Source organism: Lissotriton vulgaris, chromosome 2_1, assembly GCF_964263255.1.
Source record: "Lissotriton vulgaris chromosome 2_1, aLisVul1.2, whole genome shotgun sequence".
Classification (NCBI taxonomy): domain Eukaryota; kingdom Metazoa; phylum Chordata; class Amphibia; order Caudata; family Salamandridae; genus Lissotriton; species Lissotriton vulgaris.
Genome location: NC_141687.1, coordinates 1,943,603,288 through 1,943,627,658, shown reverse-complemented (window position 1 = coordinate 1,943,627,658; position 24,371 = coordinate 1,943,603,288).

Here is a 24,371-nt window from a genome sequence, read left to right as displayed (position 1 = left end):
CGAGAGATAACCCCTGAGGGTGTCAGATGTCCCGGCTCTCTCCTGCATTAATTAGATAATCAAATACGGTTTCAACATATCACTGGCTCTAGACTCCTGTTTGGTGGGGGCTATAGAGCATCATTACACTGAGTAACTGTACTGTGTATTAAATGAACTTTTAATGTACCCATAACCCACTCCATCGGGCTAAGTAAACACGAGACCACGCATTTTCCTTGCATATGGTACTGCTTCGCCGACAAGGGAACCAGCTGCTTTGTTTTTGCGCCGACTTCTTGTTTCTAACTGCTTATCTTGCTCGATAGATCAGCAGATTGACTTACATTTTAGTTTGAACTTGTATTGTTTTTGGGTGACCTTGCTGTTGATCAACTGATTGGTACCCGTTTTTATATTAGAAAAGTGGACTCTACCGAGTGCTTTCCTTTCACCTTCATGATATATGCTTAATTCTTTTGTGAGTGATTAATTCCCCAAAGCAAATTAAGTTGTAATGCGAGTGAGCGACGTTGTTCCATGAAGTTATTGAAGGCCAAGTTAGAGCTGGAGCTTATTGTTCCTTGAGATTTCTGAAGTTATATTAAGAGCTTGCTTTTTTTTGTTTTCTAATTGAATCTCGCTAAAGCCTTAAATGCACTCTAAAATGTCAGTCAGCAAGTGCCGTGCTTCCACTTTATAATCCCTTTCAATTTATGGTTGGAGGACCGCAGTTTGAAACTCAGTCTCAGTTTGCGTTCATAGCAAAGACTGTTAGTTCCCTTACATTTTGTAATTTCTTTACTTGTACTTTTAGGATCTTTCATTCAAAATTGACATCAACCGTAGATGCAATAACCAGTAGATGTAGATTCTGTGAAAATCCATTTTGTCATTGCCTTTGTGGTTGCAGTGTGCCTTTGTGGATGCAATGCAATAGGTCTTGCATTTGCGAGAGTTTAAGCTATTGACATTGTAAATGACAATGCCTTTTATTTATGTTTTAAAAAACAAAACATAAATAAAAGGCATTGCCATTTACAATGTCAATAGCTCAAACTTGTGTAAGTGCGAGACCTATTGCATTGTAAATGCTTGCTATTGGTGGGTATCATTAGGCGTCCCTAGGGCTGTGCTCAGCAAAAAAGGTCTGCCTCGTCTCTCATACGGAAAAAGTATTTTGAGTTTGACAGATGTAGAATACAAATTCAGTGAAGCATCTTAAGAACCAAAAAATTCCACTCTGACCTCTAAAAATATGGAAATGTATCCCAGATTCCTCCAGAAATCACCAATTTCCCAAACTCATATGGCAAATCCTTCATAAACGACATAAATTGAGGATGTATTGTGTCCACAAGTCCATATTCAGCATTGTAATTTCACAAGTTTCTTGTCCTACAGGTTCTTCGCTCCTCAAATTCTGCTATCCTGTATTTCGGCCCATTGTTTTTCTTATGTTAGTTGTATGGTAGCCCTGCTTTGCTGTGATGATGCCTTTTCCTGTTTGGTTTGTTTTCCTCCTTGTCTCTCTGTGCTCTTGTTGCTGGCAATTCTTGAAAGGCGTTTTTTTCTGCTTTGGCTTTTTCCTTTGTGTTGTGTTAATGCTGTTCCTTGAATGTGTAAGCTTGTGCCATTCCCTGGTGACAGTGCATTCTAGATTGCTAATGCCAGTTGTCCCAGGAGCCGGCAGAGCAAGAGGTTAACTGAAGGTGTGCTTCTTCCGTCTTCTCTGTGGCGCTTTCAGCTGGATTAAATCCTTTTATCTACATCCTTGAAGTGTCATACATTACACTTATGTTTGGCTTTTTGATTTTCCAGTCTCATGTTACTAGTCAGCCATTGACATCTTCAATAAGCCAGTGCTTAGGTCGTCTTCCAAAGTGGTTAACTATGAATATGCTGTGCTTCTCACAGAAATATTTTAAACATTAATGACACTGGGCTTTCTGTCCATCAATTGTTCTTTTTGCATTTGTCACCCCGAGTGGGACGGGTATGCTTAGACCTGAGTCCTGTGCTCTCCATACCACTGGAGTCAAGCTGTCCTGGCTGATGAGGGCTGAAAGCCTGAAACCGGTCCTAGGATGCTTGTTTCCAGTCCAGGGAGGACCTGGCCTGGCAGTTCGGGCTGGACTCTTCCCATTGGGCGCAGGGTCAAGACTGATTTGCATATGGCTGGGTCCAAACTGGAATGGCATGGTGAACAAAAAAACGATGGATAATGGCCCAGATCTCTGTACTGGGGTGAATGTATGACATTGTTCTGCATTCTGTCCATCAATTGTTCTTTTTTTACATTTGTCACCCCGAGTGGGATGGGTATGCTCAGACAAGAATCCTGTGCTCTCCATGTCACTGGAGTAAAGCTATCCTTGCTGATGAGGGCTGAAAGCCCAAAACCGGTCCTAGGATGCTTGTTTCCAGTCCAGGGAGGACCTGGCCTGGCAGTTCAGGCTGGATTGTTCCCATTGGGCGCAGGGTCAAGACTGATTTGCATATGGCTGGGTCCATATTGGAATGGCATGGTGAGCAAAAAAACGATGGATATAGGCCGAGATCTCTGTACTGGGGTGAATGTATGACATTGTTCTGCATTCTGTCCCTCAATTGTTCTTTTTGCATTTCTCACCTCGAGTGGGATGGGTATGCTCAGACGTGAGTCCCGTGCTCTCCATACCACTGGAGTCAAGCTATCCTGGCTGATGAGGGCTGAAAGCCTGAAACCAGTCCTAGGATGCTTGTTTCCAGTCCAGGGAGGACCTGGCCTGGCAGTTCGGGCTGGACTGTTCCCATTAGGCGCAGGGTCAAGACTGATTTACATATGGCTAGGCCCAAACTGGAATGGCATGGTGAGCAAAAAAACGATGGATTTAGACCCAGATCTCTGTACTGGGGTGAATGTATGACGTTGTTCTGCATTCTGTCCATCAATTGTTGCATTTGTCACCCGAGTGGGACAGGTATGCTCGGACGTGAGTCCCGTGCTCTCCATGCCACTAGAGTCAAGCTATCATGGCTGATGAGGGCTGAAAGCCGGAAACCGGTCCTTAGATGCTTGTTTCCAGTCCAGGGAGGACCTGGCCTGGCAGTTCGGGCTGGACTGTTCCCATTGGGCACAGGGTCAAGACTGATTTGCATATGGCTGGGTCCAAACTGAAATGGTATGGTGAGCAAAAAAACGATGGATATAGGCCCAGATCTCTGTATTGGGGTGAATGTATGACATTGTTCTGCATTCTGTCCATCAATTGTTCTTTTTTACATTTGTCACCCCGAGTGGGATGGGTATGCTTAGACCTGAGTCCCGTGCTCTCCATTCCACTGGAGTCAAGCTGTCCTGGCTGATGAGTGCTGAAAGCCCGAAACCGGTTCTAGGATGCTTGTTTCCAGCCCAGGGAGGACCTGGCCTGGCAGTTCGGGCTGGGACTGTTCCCATTGGGAGCAGGGTCAAGTTGATTTGCATATGGTTGTCCAAACTGGAATGGCATGGGGAGCAAAAAAACGATGGATTTAGACCCAGATCTCTGAACTTGGGTGAATGTATGACATTGTTCTGCATTCTGTCTATCAATTGTTCTTTTTGCATTTGTCACCCCGAGTGGGACAGGTATGCTCAGACGGGAGTCCCGTGCTCTCCATGCCACTGGTGTCAAGCTATCCTGGCTGATAAGGGCTGAAAGCCCGAAACTGGTCCTAGGATGCTTGTTTCCAGTCCAGGGAGGACCTGGCCTGGCAGTTTGGGCTGGACTGTTCCCATTGGGCGCAGGGTCAAGACTGATTTGCATATGGCTGAGTTCAACTGGAATGGCATGGTGAGCAAAAAAACGATGGATATGGGCCCAGATCTCTGTACTGGGGCGAATGTATGACATTGTTCTGCATTGTGTTCATCAATTGTTCTCTTTGCATTTGTCACCCTGAGTGGGACGGGTATGCTCAGACGTGAGACCCGTGCTCTCCATGCCACTGGAGTCAAGCCATCCTGGCTGATGAGGGCTGAAAGCCTGAAACCAGTCCTAGGATGCTTGTTTCCAGTCCAGGGAGGACCTGGCCTGGCAGTTTGGGCTGGACTGTTCCCATTAGGCGCAGGATCAAGACTGATTTGCATATGGCTAGGCCTAAACTGGAATGGCATGGTGAGCAAAATAACAATGGATTTAGGCCCAGATCTCTGTACTGGGGTGGATGTATGACATTGTTCTGCATTCTGTCCATCAATTGTTCTTTTAACAAAGTATTGTGGGCATTCCGAAAGCTTCCTTGGGAATGCGGTTCAGCTATAGCTCACCATTGGCTTTCTATTTGCTGGCTTTGTTTGTTTTAGGCTGTTGAGTATCAGGGCATCTCTCTATGGAGAAGGCCTTGTTTACTGCATCCTTCCAAGTACTCGTTATCCATAAAAATGTATTTAAATCTTGTTCTTATCCAGTCACATTTGCTGTGCAAAAGACAGGGATCAATGTCAGGGTCTGTCTTCCATAGGAACATGGTGTTTACCTTTCTTTTTCTGGCTTCAGAGTGAGAAAATGTATGTGACATTCATGCTGTGAAACTAAAGGCTTTTCACTAGCATAAAATAGAGTTTAAATGTCTGTTAATGTCCTTTGCAGATATTTCAGAACATATCAGACTTAGGAAAACACAAGTAAAAGCATATTTGTTTTATTTTGACAAATTCTCATTTATGCGCTGTATACGTTTATCTGTAAAACTATATGTCTGTGCAAATGTAAGGGTCATTTCAATTCAAAATGTGTTGTCTGTAATAGCAGTGCACTGCCACACTATGCATACTCCACTTTTCACCATTCCACTCTAATCTGCACCACTACATACCACTGTACTGTGTTCTGCACCACTCTACACCACTGCATTCTATGCCTTACTCCTCTACTGCACACCACTTTACTATATGCCAATGCACTCTATGCCTCTCTGCACCACTGCACTCTTTGTCAATGCACTCTATACCACACCTGTCTAGGCTACTACACTCTACTCTGCATCACTCAACTCTACGCCACTCCACTCTTTTCCATTTTACTCTACTCTCTACCACTCTGTAGCATCCCACGGCAGTCTACTCTGCAACACGGCACTATACGCCACTGAACTTTATGCCACTGCATTCTACTCCAACATAGTGTACTCTGTACCACTCCAGTCTACAACACTGCACTTTATGCCAGTCCTCTAATCACCACTCTAATCCGTTGTGCATCACTGCACTCTACACCACTCTACTCTGTGCCACTGAACTCTATGCCACTGTACTCTATGCCACTGCATTTTAACATACACCACTTCACTCAACACAACTTCACTCTACTCTGAAACAATCCACTGTACGCCAATGCACTGTGCACTGCTCTGCTCCACTTTGAGCCACACTGTGCCACACCACTTTATGCCACTCCACTTTATGCCACTGCACTCTATGCCCTCCACTCTACACAACTCAGATCTAAATCACTGCACTCTGTTGTACTGTACTTTAAAGCACTGCACTCTACACCAATGCACTCTACTCAAAACCAATGCACTCTGCACTATTACAATCTATGTCAAGATACTCTGCACCACTGCACTCTATGCCACTATACTCTACTCTGCAACGCTCTACTCAACGCCAATGCATTCTACACCACTACACTCAATGCCACTTTACTCTACTCTGCTGTTCACCATTCTACATTATGCCACTGCACTCTACACCACTCTACTCTACACCACTGTATTCTACAACACTCTAGCCTGCAACACTGCACTCTCCGACACTGAATGCTACGCCACTCTACTCTCAACCACTGGACTCAATGCCACTTCCCTCTATGCCACTGCACTCTACTCTACACTATTCTACACCACTCTATTCTGCAGCACTCCCCTTTATGCCTCTTTACTCTACTCTGCACCACTCTACTCTATGCCTCTATGCACTATGCCACTGTACTCTATGCCACCACATTCTATGCCACTCTACTCTGCACCACTCTATGCCACTTCACTCTACTCTGCACCACTGCCCTCTCCAGCACTGTACATCACACCACTGCTCTTTATGCCACTCTACTCTACTCTGTACCTCTGCACTCTAGGCCACTGCACTATAGGCCACTCTAGTCTACTATACACTATTCTAATCTATGCCGCTTCATTCTATACAGCTGCAACACATCACTGTATGACACGCCACTCTACGACATTCTACACCGAGTTACCCCACTCTAGGCTACTCCATGCCATTCTTCTCAATGCTAGAAACCATTAGCCATGCTGAACAGCAGCCACACCCATGTAGACCGTGGCGAAAACACATTGGCAAAGCCAGTATCTCTTCCTTAGGCGACATTTATTGGCTTTGCCAATGCCTATTTCTCTTTGTACCTTTTCATGTTTCTTGTTTAAAAAATAGTTGTAATGTAAACTCTGCATGTATATTAATACAAATTATTGAGTAGAATCTGCCTACATAGAAAGTTACTCTGGAAAGCGGCAATAGAGAAGAGGAAACTCGCTTTTTTGAGAGCGATTGGAGGTCTCCGGGATTTTGCAGGAAAGATAGGGGGCAGACCAGTTAAACAACTACTAACTATATATAAAGCAAAATGTGCATCTACCGCTATCTACGGGGCAGGTCTCTGGGGAATAGATAAAAACATCTCACTGTTACAAACTCTGGAAAATCAATTCCTAAGGTATCTCCTCGCTGCCTCAAAGGCAACCTCTGTATATAAAATGCACATTGAGCTGGATCTCCCGTATATAACAGATACTATAAAAACTGAACCCCCCCTTCTCTGGCACAAAATTTGGACTACCCCTGAGACTGCTTTTAATAGAGAGGTGCTACAAGACATTTTTAAATTGGAAGGGGCCAAACATTCCAACCAACCGAATTGGTTGAACTATGTCAGAAATTCCTTTTTTGAGATCGGGCACCAAGAGTGGTTTACAGATCCATCGTCACTGGAAAATATTTCGCGAAAACATTTGAGAAAGATTTTAATGGCGCATTTGGAATCAGTCAGATGGAACAAACAAAAATTTTCTGACACCATCCTGGCATATCAAAGGGTAACACCTCAGAAGGGCCTCCAATCATACCTATCATCAGATTTTCCGTGCTACTCAAGGATGTTACTCACCAGATTTAGAATGGGCTCTTTTTATCGATACGTAACATTCCCAAAATGCAATGACTGGTCACGGATCACCTGTCTCTGTCCCTGTGATACTACTTCACAACAATCTAACATTCACACCGTTCTCTTCTGCAAGTATTACAGGATTCTGAGAAAAGCCCTATTATTACCCCTACTAAAGAGATGGAATATCAGGACATGTAAAACTGCTTTTGAGCGTTTACAGGAACTTGAGGATAAGGAGGTGACAATCAAAATGGAACAGTTTTTAAAATTAGTGATAAAATTTAGGAAAACCTTAGATTGAGATTGGAGATAGCGATTACTCCTCTCTGTTTTTAATCTGCCTTTTTTAACGTAGACTTTTAATTTTTTCCGAAGCTTTGTATGAAATTTTAAACTGAGACATTTTCGTTTATTTGTTATAGAAATGCATTTTAAATCATGTATATGAAGGTATACTTATATGATATTTGTCTAAATATCGAATAAAGCTTATTTTGAACCTTTGAGTAGAATTATTAAAAATAGGACTAAACTGGTAACATGTGTGAATAAGACATTCATGTTATATATCAGACCACAGACATATCGTGTACCAATCCACCAAGACATTGCCGGACCTTGAATTACACAGGTTTTGCACCCAACAATCTGGATTGCATAGTGTGTCGACTTGCACTGAGATGGTCAACACTTAATCTATTTGCAGAAGCAGCTAAACTGGGCATGCAGGCCATACCTGAACTCACTAATTTTTTGATGAATCCTTCTAATTTTACATAAAAACCCTCTTAAATGTGGCTCAGTGTTTGGTCTTAATCCTTATGTTTAGCAATTCAAATTGGATTCCATCAAGCACAAGTAGAGCATTATGCTGGAAAATGTTACGCTCTGGGGAGCCTGGAGGCAACAGCAGCTCAGGAGAATATGAGTCAAGACTTTCAGCGAGATAGCAAACGCAATAGGGGAAAAGGCTGTGTGCTGGCTTCACCCCTGAAAAGGCCATGTAGAAAAGGTGGGTTTATTTTTCAAGTGAAGTTGATGGGCTCATTGATGACTATTAGTAGCCACAGCCGCCATCCTTTGGCCCCAATTGGTTCTGCTTCATAAAATTTCCTGACAGCTGATTGATGTTTACAGGAGGCCGCTGGGGGTATAGTGTGCCTACCTATAGATCTGAGGCAGACCTCCCTATAATGGGCCCTTTTACACCACAGGCCTCCTGGGATGTATAATACTGCGAATTTCATGACAGCTATGGTCACTGAATGCTAAGGCGCTCCCTCTGTATATTGTGTTACATCAGCACGTTCACACCTTATGTTTTTAAAAACTTTGCACAATAACGTGATTCAAACAATGAGCTTACAGATGTTTTTAAAGGAAAGCCGTGGCGCGACCCGGGATCTAATATGACATACATGTTACTAAGTAAGTTATGAAATTCTTAATCATTTATTCTTCTTTTTAGCAAGTCCTGCCAATTTTTTATTCTTTCAAATGTAACTGCTCTAATTCAAAACACCGTAATATTCATCTACCACCGTAGGATGGGTTTGACTTTTAACTGAAGCGTTGGTGCACGTGTGCACACACCGGTGGCACCAAGTGTACCATTTCTCAATTATATTGTTTGCAACATTTTTAAGAATTCAAAAGAACCTTCATCACCCACAACACAGGCTCTGCGTACAATCACTATAATTTGTTTTCACCACCTGGCCTCCCTGCTGCAGTTTGGATGACTAATCTTTAATGCATGTTATTAAATACTACTCGGGTAGCTCAAAATTGTGCAGTACCACATGAATGCCCGTGCAACCCTTACCACATGTGTCATCTGACTGCATCTGCACCTCCGCTGCTCTCCTGCTGCCTGTGCTCCTCTCTTGTCTTGCCTCACTTCTGCCTCTTTCTTGAAGCTTCTCTTTTGAGGGGTTGCTTCTTCGGAACCTCTTTCCGTGCGCTTTTTTGTGAATTATTGTATTGTGTAAGCTGCGCATCCACTTCCTCACTCTTTAAGCGTGCCGGGTTCATTAGCTCTTCCATCTATGCATTTCTCTTAAATTCATTCTTTTTTTCTCTGACTTTATACTCTACTCATTCCACTCAGTCAACACTCGTCTTTGCATCGTTCTTCCTAGTTAGTGCATGTTTCTCTGAGCCTCATCTTCTCCCACTGATGTTCATTATGAAGATGCTGCCATGCCGAGCTTCCTCTGTTCCCATCTCTTTGTAAAAGCAGGCTGTGTACATCCAACTCAGCAGGGATCACTAAACGCCATGATGCTCTGCCTCGATATTCTTAAGAGAATCGTTTTAAGGCACAGCACTCTTTGTTTTAATACAACACTGCAAAGTTCTTCGTGGAATTATGCTCTGTGGGGTTATTACTTTGCACGTGACCCTGAGACCCAATTCTCATTGTTAAACTACCTTGGAGAAGCATTGTTGGAAGGAACATTTTCTCTGATGCCGTGCAGTGGCAAATATTCCGATGCTGAATATTCCACTGCACACTGTCCACACAGTAAAACATTCCAAGTGTTAAACTGCCAAGCACCTTTCACCCTCTCTGTGCAGGGTTGGCCCATTAACATTCTATAACTTCCTGCTCGCAATTAAGTAAGAGTAGCACCTTTGTGCAGCAATTACCACATGGCTTGCCGCCATGTGGACGTTGTTCCTGTACACATTCAACTTGGTCATTTTTAGGAAAAGGTGAAAAGGGACAATTCTTGTTTGTGCAGAAGTGAGCTCAAATCAGTTTATCTACATTATAACCTGTCCCTTCTTTGAATCAGGAAAGAATTTTCAGTGGTAAAATCTTTCTTAAAGCAGATATTCTCCAAATACGTCCTGATGTACTTAAACTTAAAATCTGACAACTTACTTTTCTCCACTTCAATGAAGGACAGACATTGCCTGAGTCTCGAGGTGGTAAACAGGCGGTATGAAATGATGGGATCAATTGTACCCTAGTGTAGCTCTGATATACAATGCATATTCTAGGCACTTTTCATTATTACAGAGACCTGATCATTTTTATGAAAGTAGGATGCAACGCAGCCTGGGACAACTCCGGGTGGCCCTCCGCCCACGGAAACCCACCCACTCCTACAGACCACGCATGCAACCTCTGCATTATCCTCGACCCTTCCCTCTCCATGAACCGCCAGGTAAACGCTGTTGCTTCCACCAGCTTCAACTGCCTGCGCATCCTCCGCAAGACCTTCAAATGTATCCCCTCGACTGCAGAAAGACCGTCACCCACACGCAAATAACCAGCAGACTGGACTACGGCAACGCCCTATATGCCAGAATCAACAGATCTCTCCTACACAGACTCCAGACCATCCAAAATGCCGCCACCAGACTCGTCCTCTGGACTCCAAGCCACAAACACATGACCCAACACCTACAAGACCTCCACTAGCTGCTTGTCGAGAAGAGGGTCACCTTCAAACTCCTCACCCACTCCTACAAATCCTTCAACAACACTGGACTCAAATACCTCAACGAGAGATTATCCTTTCACGTACCCAAGAGGAACCTCCGCTCTGCCAACCTTGGCCTGGCAGAGGTCCCGCATCCTCTGAAGTAGAACAGGTGGGAGAGCACACTCCTACATTGCTGCCAAGACCTGAATGAGCTCCCCGTGAACATCAGACGCTCTCCAACCCTGCACACCTTCAGGAAGGACCTCAAGGCCTGTCTTTGCGACTGATCCGTCTGAGGGTCTCAAGGCTCTCCCCTCCCCAGCGCCTTGAGACCCTCATGGGTGAGTAGTGCGCTATATAAACCCCTGATTGATTGATTGATTGATGTTGATGATTAAGGTACCAGAACTGACTCTAGTCAGCATGAGGTGGAGGAGGAATTCCGTTTATTCAATGAACGCGAAGCCGGCAATGCAAGGTGTTGGCGTTGCAATTTGTATGGTATCAGGTTTTTTATATACCAAGCTTTGTTGATGAAGCTGTCCAGAAGGAGGCAGCAAAGTTACTCACTGGCTGAAGACATTTAGGGAGCAGAGGCAAATGTATAAACAAGCATTGGAAATGCAATCAGTCTTGCATTTGTTTGAGTTGGAGCTATTGGCATTGTAAATGGCAATGTATTTTACTTATGTGATATAGCGTGTATGTATGTGGTGTGTAGTGGAACTATGTGGGTTGGATTTGATTAGTTAGTTGTGTAATTGTGTGGCGTGGAGTGGATGTGTGTAGTGCCATTATGTGGCATGGTGTGCTGTGGATATACAGGGTTAGCAATTATGTGGCATTCAGTCTAGTGGCATTATGTAGAGTGGGATTGTGTGTTGTAGAGTGGTAAATTATACAGTTTAATTATGTATTGTGCTGTTGAATTTTGCAGCATGATGTGGAATTGTGTAGTGTTGATTGACTATATGTTTTGTGTTGTGTAATTGTATTGTTGAGTTGTATTATGTGGTTTGGTGTTAAAATTTGTGGTGTGGATTGGAAATGTGTGGAGGTGAATTGTGTGGCATGGAACTGTGTGTATAGTTTTGCGTTTTTGGTGACGAAAAAGAACAAATAGGTAGGAGCTGAGCATCAGTTCTGTGTATTCAAAAAAAGGAAAGAGTTGGTGCTATTTGCATTGTAAATGTAAATGTCTCTTAACTATGTGTTATGCATTGGAGTGACTGTACATGGTGTGTACCAATTATGTGGGTTGGATTGGACTTTCTAGTTGTGGGATTATGTGGTGTGAAACTGTGTGATGGGTATTTGTGTAGTGGAATTCTGTGTGGTATGGTGTGCAGTTGTATTATGTGGATAGTAATTATGTGTTTTTGAGTTTATTGGAATTATGTGGAGTGGGACTGTGTGAAATGGAGTGTAAGTATATGGAATGGTATTTTGTTTTGTGGAGTGTTATGTAGTGGAGTTTAAAGGAGACATTATGACAAGTGAATAACTCTATTAAAAAAAAGAATTAACAAAAAAGGTCCTTTCTTTAGTTGTTTTGTCCTTGCAATGCTGGCAAACTCGTCCTGCCTGTTGTAATGCTTGTGTTTTATAGCTTTTTTTAGTTATGAATGGAGAGACATAAACAATAGGAGGTTGGAGATTGAGAAATAGTACCTACATTACAACACGAGCAGCGGACAGACACCAGGAGAGAATCAAAAAATGCCAGATTCCGAGGGCACACAGAGGCGGTGGTGAGTAATGCTGAATTGGTGCTGAGGTGGTGGTGTGCTGGTGTAGGTGTGATGCTCAGGTGATGCTGAATGATATTCAGGTGGTGCTGAGTGATGCTGAAGTAGTGGTGTGCTGGTGTGGAGGTGATACTGAGTATTACTGAGGTTGTGCTGAGTGATGCTGAGGTGGTCCTGAGTGATGCAGAGGTGGTGCTGAGTGATGCTGTGGCGCTGAGTCATGCTGAAGTGGTGGTGGTGCGCTGGTGCTGAGTTGGTGCTGAGTGATGCTGAGTTGGTGCGGTATTGAGGTGATGTTCTGCTGATGCTGAGGTGGTGCTGCATGGGTGCTGAGTTGCTGCTGAGGAGGAGCTTCATTGGTGGCGGTGCACTGATGCGGAAAACGTGCTGTGCTGCTGTTTATGTTGTGCTTTGCTGGTGCTGAAGTGGTGCTGCACCGATGCTGATTTGGTTGTCAACTAATGAGGAAGTGATGCTGAGGTGATGATGAGGTGGTGCTGAGTGATGCTGAGGTGCTGGTTTATACTAAGGTGGTGGTGCTGCACTGGTGTTCAGGTGATGCTAATCTGGGTCTCAGGTGGTGCTGAGTGATGTTGAGTTGGGGCTGTGCTGAGGTGATGCTGCACAGATGCTGCACAGATGTTAAAGTGGTACTGCTGAGGTGGGGCTATCTTGGTGCTGATATGGCCCAGAGCTGGTAGTGGTGATGTGGAGGTTGTTCAGCACTGGTGCTGCACTGATGCTAAGGTGGAGCTGCACTGATGAGGAGGTAGTGCTGTGCTGATGCTGTGATGGAGCTGTGCTGATGCTGATGTTGTGGTGTTCAGTTGGTGCTGTGCTAATGCAGAAATGGCACTGTGCTGGTGCTACACTGATGCTGATGTGGTACTGTACTGATGCTGTGTAGAATGAAGGTGTACTCTTGAGTTTACATGTACATACTCATAGAGTACCTATGCTTTTTAAACAAATTCACGATGTCATGCAGAATTATGGTTTACTAACTCATGTTAGGCCTCAATTTGGGCCCGGCTGCCATTTTTGTCAAAATGGATGTCTTCCCCCTGCACATTTTACTGTTTAGTAGTTCATCACTCATTCAAGCTGTAAGTTTATTTCCATTAATTATGCTCTATCAGGCGTGGCTTGACACACTGCAAGATGGCTGCATAATATCGCGGCTCTGCCGGCCACCAACATAATCCTGCAGTAATCCTGATACCCAGTAGCCATCAAGCCCCTCTATACTGCGGCGCCTGATATCCTGACCCTGGGTGATTACATGACGTCAATTTTGCTACGGGAAAAACAATAAAGACGCGAGTACTCGCAATTGTACCTGACGCCATGTCCTTGACAACATGGAGGCCTCCATTTTCATGACCTAGCGTGCCCGAGCCTGCGAGACGAGGAGCGGCTGAGGCGGGTGCATTACTGCTGACTGCTGCCTCTACAGCTTCCTGCATTGGTTGGCGAACTGACGAGAGCCCCCCAATGTGGTGTGCATTACCATTCTGCCACCGGGAGGACCCGCTGACAAACGTTGGAGGTTTGTGTGCCGAGGTTTAGGTGCACCTAGATGAGCTGTGCGATCTGCTGGCCACTCTACAGAGCTTGATGTGGGTGCTGGGGCTCCTTGAGCGATTCCGTGAGAGCCAAAAAGAAGAGCACTGAAGCGAACCACTGATTGTGCCGAGTGTAGAGCAGGCCGCATGGTGGTGCTGCCTAATGCTAATGGGAGTGGCGGCCATGGAGTCAAGTGCACGCGAGTAGTTGGGACGACACATGGATAATTGTTGAGACTGTTGAAATCAACTTATGTGCGCTTTGAAATATCTGTAGTGACGAATGCTGGTACCCCGACAGAGGTGACTGAAATACTGCAGCTTGTTTACACATTGACTATCCTTAAAATACCGCACAAGAAATACATATTACGTTGTAATGCCCCAAACTACAGTGGTGGTGCTTGAGTGTGTGCTGCGGTGACAGTGTGCCTCATGTTGCTTGGTGACTGGCTGAAACTGTATGCACTGTCCTGAGGAGTAACTGTATTGCTGCATGTTCGCGAAGTCGTGGTAGGCTGGGCTACCTACCAGGAGAGCACCTGTTGTTCCTTAACAAGCTGAAAAACACTGACTAGCATGGGTTTTCCACAATGATGAGTGTACAGTGGCGCGCAACACCACCAAGTGGATATCTGTAAGCTCCCCTGGCATATTACTGAACTGATAGCTTGGGCAACATCGACGCAAGTGAAACACGGTTTCTCTATTGACTATCGACCTCAGGCTGGTGCCACGCAATGGGTAAACTGGACAAACATCAACTGCGGCTCACGTTCAAGTTGTGTAAATCTGGCAAACCCCAGCATGCCTCAGACTTGGAGTTGGACAGTGCCACCCCAGCCCGACCACTTTAGAGAAATCCCTTGCTGCTATACACATGACAATATGGAAGCTCTGAATGGCCGAATTGAAAGCATCTCAACAAAACTCGTTAAACAGGGCATGCGTATTGGAGAAGCAGAGCAACGCATATCGACCGCAGAGAATGGCCTACAGAAAATCAAGACGAAAACATCCGACATGGAACAACTATTGGCGGCCATCCAAGCCAAGAATGAAAACCTTGAAGCGCGCTCACGACGCAACAATATACGTATTTTAGGGCTTCCCATATCAACCAATGTAGAGTGCCTGGAAACGTATGCTGAAAATCTGTTTTGAGAGCTCTGTAGTGACAACACGCTATCCAGTATGTTTATTGTGGAGAGGGCCCATCGCTCCTCGGCAGCACGACCACCCTCAGGAGAGCCACCAGGCCGATTATTGCCTGCTTGCTCAATTATAGAGACAGAGACACTATACTTTGTGCTTCCAGACAAAAAGGCAATGTCAACTATGAAGGTAATGCCCTGTCCTTCTACCCTGACTTTACAGCGACAGTGCAAGCCGCGAGTAAGGAATTTCAATCGGCCAAAAAAATCCCATTTGCAGAGAAGATCCCTTATGATATGCTTCACTCTTCTCGCCTCTGTATTGGATCAGAAGATAAGGCTAAGATCTTCACAAATCCAAAACGTGCCCTGGATTTTGCCAAAACTCTGCACCGCAAAAAGACACAATCTCCCATCACCTCGGATGTCGATGACTAAAGTACGCGCCATTATACTTATAAAAAAGGTCTGAACGAAGATCTGTGGGGTGATCCGACCCCTGCGTTCTTTTTAGTGCCATTTACTCTGGACGGCGCCCAGTTGGGCTCACAATACATACCTTTTGTTTTTTGACTGCAGTGTTAAGACAATCTACTGTCTTTGAACCCCTTTTCATTGCTGACTTTATGTTTATACATACATTTCTCTGCACACGATAATGACTTGTAGAATACATGCCTTTATTTTCAAGATTGTAGCGATGGCTCAGGTGCTATATTTGGACACTCGGTGGGCACCTCCCTTGTCTACAGGGAGGCTGGTTGTGTCGCAATGCCCCCTGAATGGTTATACCCCACATTACTGAACTATTGTTTTTCCTTGTATTGGGGCTTGCTAAGGGTGTTGGGTATGGCTTGGCAATGTTAGGGTGCTCAAGTGGGTGAGGGTGAGAGAGTTCTATAATGCTGTTCTTAATTTAGATCATTGTGATAGCACAATTGAGGAACACGAGGTTGCACCTTTTAGGGTACACTTGTATATTAGTTTCTGCTGTCTTTTTGCATGTACTTTTGGTGACCGGAAGCTATTGCAACTAAATGGGGTAGAGGTATCGACGCATATCATGGGGATTTCTTACATGAGATTGTATATATATGCTAATTACACTGTTCAACTGCCCTTATGATCATACAGGCCTTAGGCTCCACTCAATTCAATATAATTTTGCTATCATAGGTTATACACGATGATTACACCTGCTTGACGTGGAATATCAAGGGGTGCAACACCCCCAAGAATATTCACCAAGTGCTATCTTACCTAGACAGACACACAGTTTAAATAGCCCTCTTACAGGAAATGCACCATACCAAATCCTCAGAAACCAGAATTGCGACTAGGTGGGCTGGGTACAAGTTAGCGTTGTCATACTCTGAGTATGCACGAGGAGTTCTTGTCATGTTCAAATGAGGTTTGCAATGCACGTCCCTTGAAACATACGTTGGAGATGAAGGACGATGCCCTATGGTCCATGGGAAACTGGGACAATTTATGATCACAGTCATTACACATTTATGGCCCTGTTTTGAAGGAACCACAGATATTTCTCAGAATGCTTACAGTGCTGCGCACTTGGCCAGATGCAGCCATCTCATGGGGGGTGATTTCAATACACATTTAGACCCTACCAAAGACAGGTCGAACCCACAGGGTGCACGGACTATAAAAGGTGCTCAATGTATACTTTATACCGTGCTAGAGATGGGGCTGGTGGATGCCTGGGGCTTACGCAATGAAGAAATGAGGACAGGCACAAACATTACACCTTCACATAATACTTGGTCCAGACTGATTTATTGGCTTTTAAATGAATATTGCTACAATTAGGTTACAGATGTTATTCTGCTTCCGCGCACCTTATCAGATCTCAACCTGGTGAAGTCAAGTATTAGTATACCCACATCCATACATCACCCGTTCACATGGCCCTTCAGAGCAGAGGCATTACTAGACCCTATTTATAATGACACTATAAGGCAAGCGATAGCACAATTCTTTGAAATAAATGTGGGCACATAGGACAGGGCCGCCACCTTTTTGGAGGCCTTTAAGGTCACTGTGAGAGGGGTATGCATAAGCACTACTGCGAGATATACAAGGCCAACTTTCTAAAATAGAAACTACATTAGCGAGCCTGGAACGTGATTACACAGCTAACCCTAGCACCATTACACTAGCGCATATTCAGGAACAGATAAAGAAATATAACACAATGGCGGAAACAGAAACCTACTGTCTATCGCGTCATCATGTTGCGCATTCATACTGCTAGTGGGGGCGACCTGGTCATAAATTGGCCAACAGACTCAAATTCATAACTGAACATTGTCCCATCATGAAAATAGTGGATGCACACGGGGAAGAACACTACACACCACAGGGGATAGTTGAGCAATTTAGGTCCTGTTATTCCACACTATATATACCTCACATGGGTGCGTGGATTTAGAGGCACTTGATGAATATCTCTCCGATATTACTTGTGCCTGGCTGGCGGATGGCCACTGGGAATATCTCAGTCAACCAATTGGCGAGGAAGATATCAAAGCAGCGATCCGATCTTGCCAAACAAAAAAACCCCGGATCCAGACAGACTCACAGCTGAGTTCTACAAGGAATACGCTGATCTTTTCATGCCCTATCCACTAGAGGTATATGGAGAGGCCCATGAAACGGGTATTCTACTATTATCTCTGTGACAGGCCTTAATTATTACTGCACTAAAAATAGATAAATCCCCATCATAATGTGACTCCTATCGTTCTTTGTCCCTAATTAATTTAGATGCAAAAATATTAGCTAAAATACTAGCCTCTCAACTTCAACCTTTAATGACCTGCCTGGTGCTTCCGGATCAATCCGGCTTTATACTGGAATGCTCTACCTCCCATAATTTGAGAACGCTTCTTGCCATGTACCATGTTTTGACACCAGATCTTCCACCTGCCGCAGTAATGTTAGATGCAGCAAAAGCCTTCGATTCTGTTGAATGGAGCTATATATTTTATATTTTAAAGCAAATGGGGTTTCAGGCCATTTTTATGCATTGGATGCAGTTCTACACACTGCACTGTCGACAAGGGTCCATGTAGGGAGCCTCACTTCTGAAAACGTATCCATTAACAGGGGCACTTGACAGGGCTCTCCCCTCTCACCACTATTATTTGCTCTTACACTTGAGCCTTTGGCTTGTGTAATCCAGCAGCGTCACAGGGAATCAGGGCTCAACTTCAACTATTGTCCAGTCTGCATATCTTTATATGTTGACAATATGGTGCTTTTTATCCGTGAGCCACACAAATATTTAGCCACGATTCTACGGGAGTTTATCTGCTTTGGTTTATTTTCTGAAATTTTAATAAACTGAGATAAATCAGTGGTTGTCCCCTTAACGTCGATCACTACGCTTCCACAGATGGAATATCTGTTGATCTGGTCTGCAGATCCTGTGAAATATTTCGGAATACGGATGCATCGCGACCCGGAGAATGTTATCAAGGAGAAATACAGCACAGCATGTTCGACATTTGAGTCTCAAGTCGATAGGTGGTCCTCTCTGCCTTTCTTCTTGGCCGATCTCATCGTCATTATCAGAATGATCGTGTTACCATGGTTTCTCTACCTCTTCAACAATATTCCGATTAAATTACCAAAGCAGCTATTTCACACTATCTGCACCCATCTACTTTGGCTTATTTGGAATGGTAGGCAGGTAGGGTAAGCTGGCAAACACTCACTCTGGATTATGCACAAGCTGTTTTTGGTGCTCCAGATTTATATCTATACTACCTCTGTGCACAGGCACATTATGCCTACTACTGGCACAAACCGCATGCCTTCACGCCCCATGTGGCAGTAGAAGACAGGGATGTGCACCCCACTCCGTTGGCCGGGAGACTTACACATACATGCAGAGGCACTCCACGAACTGAAATAAACACGGTGGACATCACTATTGCCGCCTGGCAGACTATTGGTAAAAAGACAGCTAATCTTCCGATACATGCCCCAACGCGGCCACTGGCACACCATGCTTCCCTTTCAGTAACTCAAGAAACTGGAGCGATCCGATCATTGCAAACGGTAGGTATTCAGCACGTGCAGGATATCTTCATAGAAGGACAGTTTCTCACATCTGAAGACCTTCAATACATTACCAATCACTGTTGTTTAAGTTCACCATTCATCTACTGAAACTAGAGCTTGAAGCACATTATAATTAATTCCCAGAGGAGCCACCTCCATTACAATCATTACAGCTTTTATTGTGGCGCCCTCACAGTGCAAACTGGTAGCCAAATTATATAAAGCTGTGTGCTCTGAGCTGGTGATGTTGGGGGATGAGAGCCTAGACCGGTGGAATAGCAAACTAGATCCTCCGCTGGCTCTATCTGACTGGGAACACATATGTACATTGATAGGTAAATTGACCCCAAACGGCAATCTCAGAATTATCCATTTTAAATACATTCACCAGGTCTATCACACACCTCTGAAACTGTATAAAATTGGCCTCTGTGATACCAGTGATTGTCAAAGACGTAGCCAACCTCACGCAGACCTTTGGCATTTAGCATGGCACTGTGCACTTGTAGCAAAATTCTGGGGAGATTTAATACAATGTTTGCAGACCATGTCCAGTCAACAATTGCAATGTACACCTGCAGTTTGTTTATTAAGCTACATGTCTCATGTAAAAGGTGCATTGGGGACATTTTTATGAATTGCTTTATTATTAGCAAAATGTCGAATAGCGCTGACCTGAGAGAGCTCCTTGACCCCGCACTTTGATCACTGGATAGAAGAAATGGTTTATTATAAAGAGTCTCTTGAGTTATATGTGGAAGAATTGCCATCTTCTCCTAAACCTAAGGACATTTGGGAGCCACTACAACACTATTTATTGATGAATAATCAGCAGGGTCCTACGCTCACTCCTTAAGTGACATTTTAATGTAATGTGTAATCCCTGTGTTGTGACATGTAAATAACGGTTGCTAACCAGTCTTCTGTCTGTATATGCAAGAACAGTATCGATCACATCTAGTTGATTGTTTTGATTGTTGCTGTTGTTGGTATACCACCCAACATGGCGGCTTCATGTATTATCTATTCTTGAAAATCAATAAAAAGAAATTTAAAAAAAAACTATGCTCTATCAGTTCTCAATCTAATCTTTCTAGTAGTTTCCTAATACTGTATCTTTCTCCAAGGATTGTCTGCTAGCTCAATGGACCCTTTTCATTTGGAATAGTTTGCTGTTGTTCATGTATCTTTTTGTTCTACCATCTCCTAATGAAATTAGCATGGAGTGGGCAAAATCAGTATTTATTTAGTTGGATAGTGTGTTAGTGCTAAGGCAATATTATGTTTGACAGAAGTGTGCTATGATTTGCTAAGAATGTAACATTTCTGATCATACCATGTAGAGTTAGCAGTTTTAGTGGTCAGATGTGTGAAAATAATGTATTTGAACCCCTGGTTTTGGGGCTGAGCCAATAGGGATGCTTTTAATTTCTCCATGGATTTTGCTGTCCACATAGGACTTAGAATATTTAAGATGTTGCACTTCTCTGGAATGCTCTGTTTTCTGAGAGCTTTCATGGCAAATACTCTAAGCATTTGCATTTACCAATTCTGTACCGTATTTTTTAAATTTCTCTTGTAAACCCCTTGCTTTTATTCCACTGAACTCAGCTACTGATTACGGTGGGAGGAGTTCACGTAGCAGAGTTACGTGGAACTCCACAAAATCTGCTGTGCTACGTGGAGTCCCACAAGCGGCTGGAGTTCCTTGACCCTCCCGTTCACGTGATGTTTCTGCCGTATGGCAACACCAATTGTGTTTTTAGGTGGAAATGTCATGCAAACTGCCCCACGTGGTTGCGCATGGGTGTGGCCATTCTATTTATGGTGTTGGGGCCTACTTTTTGATCCTTCTTGAATCTTTGCAATCCTTGTGTTCTAAAACTTTTTACACATCTGTTTCATTTATTATCTTAACCTTTGTCTTTCTAAGTGTTTATTTTGCGTTTTTTCTACTTTCTTGTGTCTTTTTAGTGAGTTATTTTTTCTCTTTAATACCTTCCTAATTTATTTTACTTCCTTCCCTCTTTTTCCTGTTTCTTCACTTTCTACATTTTCTCCCCTCCGCCCCACTGCCCCACCCAGCATCATGGTAGATAAGAGTGACCCAAAAAGGGCCGCAACAAGGAACTGTCACTCTTGCGGAAGATGGCGCCTGGAAGGGGTGCAAACCCAAACCTTGTTTTCTGAAGTGGAAGTGGCAGCACTTTTTTTTATGGCCAGCGCCTCCTCCCCTTCACCCTGGCAGCAGGTGGCAGGCCTGGGTCTGGACTCCTGAAGTGCCAACATTACTAGCCGAGGATGTGCCAGGCAGTGTATCGCTGCTCTGGGGTCTGGCGCAACAATGACCAGCTGACGCACCAGTGGTCCGACATCCTTGACCGAGATTTGGACCTGTTGGACCTGCTAGGGGTTGGAGTCAGGGGGCGTGAGTAGTTAATTATTAATATTATTATTACTTGTGTGTTCTATTCTATTTCCAAAATATTTTTCCTAATTACCAAGTATGCTGCTCACATGCGAGAAAGTTAAGTTTAGAAATGTTATATTATGTTATCCTTATTCTAGACAGGTGCTTGGCCCTACCTAATCGTACTTGTTGGTGTTCGCTTGGGCTTATTATTTAAGAGCTTAAGTAATGCAGAGATTCGTTTGTCCTGTCACTAAGATAGTGGCAGTTATTATTAGTAATTAAGCGTTTTCTTAGAACCTTTTTTGTAGCTCGTACAGTGACAAGCAACCAACCAATTTGGTGTAAGCATGGATACATCTATGCATTTAAAGAAAAAATGCGGATTTAGGGGCCAATTTCAATGTGGTCGGAAAGGGCTCCGACCGCATTGAAATGTCCCATTTGGATTCTTTTCCGACCGACCGATTTTGATGTGGTTGGTGGTAAACAAATCCAAAGGGCTTTCCAAATGGCTTTCGACGGGTTTGGAGAGCCCACCTGCCATTCGGAAAGCCACCAGTAATCCCTAGGGATTACGATGGTTGATTCTTATAGCCTCTCTGTGCTGGCCTTTCCGACACAGAAAGGCTGTGGGAATACCAGTTTGGGGGCCCCCACCAGGTCCCCCATGGTGCAACCTAGTCCGTCCAACATCGTAATCAGGCCCTTAGTGAATTGGCCGGTCAAAAGGGGTTGAGATTGCAAATGAGATGAAAAGAAGCAAACATCATTCATTGCTATTTATTAGTAATTCCAAAATCTTTGTAACAGGGCTAGGTAGGATTAGGACATTTGGTATTGGAAATAGCGGTCCTCGATACTAGTCTACTATTAGGCAATCTGATTTAGAAAAGTATAATGTTATTGCGATTGCATTTTCCTGTCAATAAATATTTTTGGGGAGATTATTTATTTATTTATTTACCAACAGTTTTTTTTTGTCTTTCTGTCTTACATCAGCATCCAGGGGCAAGAAAAGGTCTGAGGGGGGTCAGAGAGCTAGAGGTGCCTCCCAGTTAGAATGGTCTTCAGCCGATGGCTCTGCAGGCCCCAGTAGTCCTCTTGTTGTTAATATTCATACATATTTCCCTAATTTTTACCCCTTCTTATTTTTTAAAAAAAAGATTTTATTGTCTGAACACACATGTTATGCAAAGCTCTGCCATCCAGAGTCTACTGCCATCATCAATAATTCAGCAATTTCTTCAGCAAATTTTAGGAAACAAGAAAAAGGGAAACACAACTACAGAACCACCCACTCCCAAGTCCCACCCCCCATGCGCTGCTGCTAGCCCCACTATACAACATATTGTCCACATACAGAGCTTGCCATGTCCACCAAAGCACCAAACATTGTATCACAAAGTCCAGCATATCAAAGAGTCAGGAGGGTGGTCCCTTCAGGCGGTGGGTCCAGATCCAGACCCCGATAATCGGCCCACCTCTTCCAAATTTTATAGTGTTTTTGAGGACATCCCCTGGCTATAAATATAGGGTGTTCTAGCCCCATACAGAAGTCTATGCCGTTCTTACAGGCGGCTTATGATGGGGCCTGGGGCACCTTCCAAGCTTTGGCTTTGTCACGTATCGCCAACGTAAAGCCTAGCAGCAATAAGTGGCGTTTGTACCTGTTGCTCCCAACCCCATTCATGACATGCAACAGAGCTAACTTAGGATCCCTGTGGAGCTCCCAGGCCAGAACCTCAGCCAGGCATCTAAACACCCCATCCCAGAATCTCCGCAGCGCTGAGCACTCCCATGTCGTGTGCAGCAGTGTACCTACTTCCGATCCGCACCGGAGACATTCGGGAGAACCAACCATTCTTGCCCTCCACAAACGCTATTGGGTGAAGTATGTGCGGTGTAAGTACCGAAATTGTATCAGTCACAGGCGAGTGGAGATTGCTGTTCCCCCGGGGCTCACCAGGGCCTCTGCCCAGTCCTCTTCTTCTAAGTGCCCCACGTCCTGTTCCCACGCAGCCTTAAGTCTATGCAAGTTAGAGGAACAATGACGTACGAGTGTCTGGTAAATACGCAATAGTTTCTTATCAGGCAATTCCCCCATAAAGAGTTTGGCTTCCAGTGGATTAAACTCAGGGAGTTGCTCCAGGCCAGCCAGGTAGGGTGCTAGGGCGTGTCAAGATATGGAAAGAACTGGGTGTGGAGCATTCCGAATTCATCCTGTAAATTTTGAAAAGATTTAAGGGAGCATCCTGACATCACATCGCCGAGGGTAGAGATGCCTATAGCATCCCACCCCCTGAAGCCCAACAACGTATCCATTTGGGGCAAACGACCATTATGCCAAAGGGGGGTTTCCTGAGTAAGTACGTTTCACCAGCCCATTCTGCGCAACGCTTGCCTCCACACACAAAAAACTACCTGCGTGGCAGAGGGAAGGGATCTCCGAAGCGATGCAGAGTACAACAACATATGCAATAAATGCGCCACTTGATAATATGAAAGCACATCTGACGTTGCCAGCCCCCGTGTATGATGATAAAAAGCACGTCCGCAGCGCCTCACGCGCAATGCCCTCCTTCCACAGAAACCCGCTCAGCGCTGAATTAAGTTGCTGGAACCAGCGGGGCGAGATCTTATGCGGGTGATTTTATAGTTGGTATACCAGGCGAGGGAGTGCCACCATCTTAAAAATGGCAGACCTGCCGTGTATAGTCAGCGGCATCTTAGCCCACACCTTCATGTCTTCGTGTGTGCGATCCCAGACCGGGTTAAGGTTGCGATCGTGGGAGACAGCCGCTTCCTCAGATAAAAAGACTCCTAAGTATTTCACCC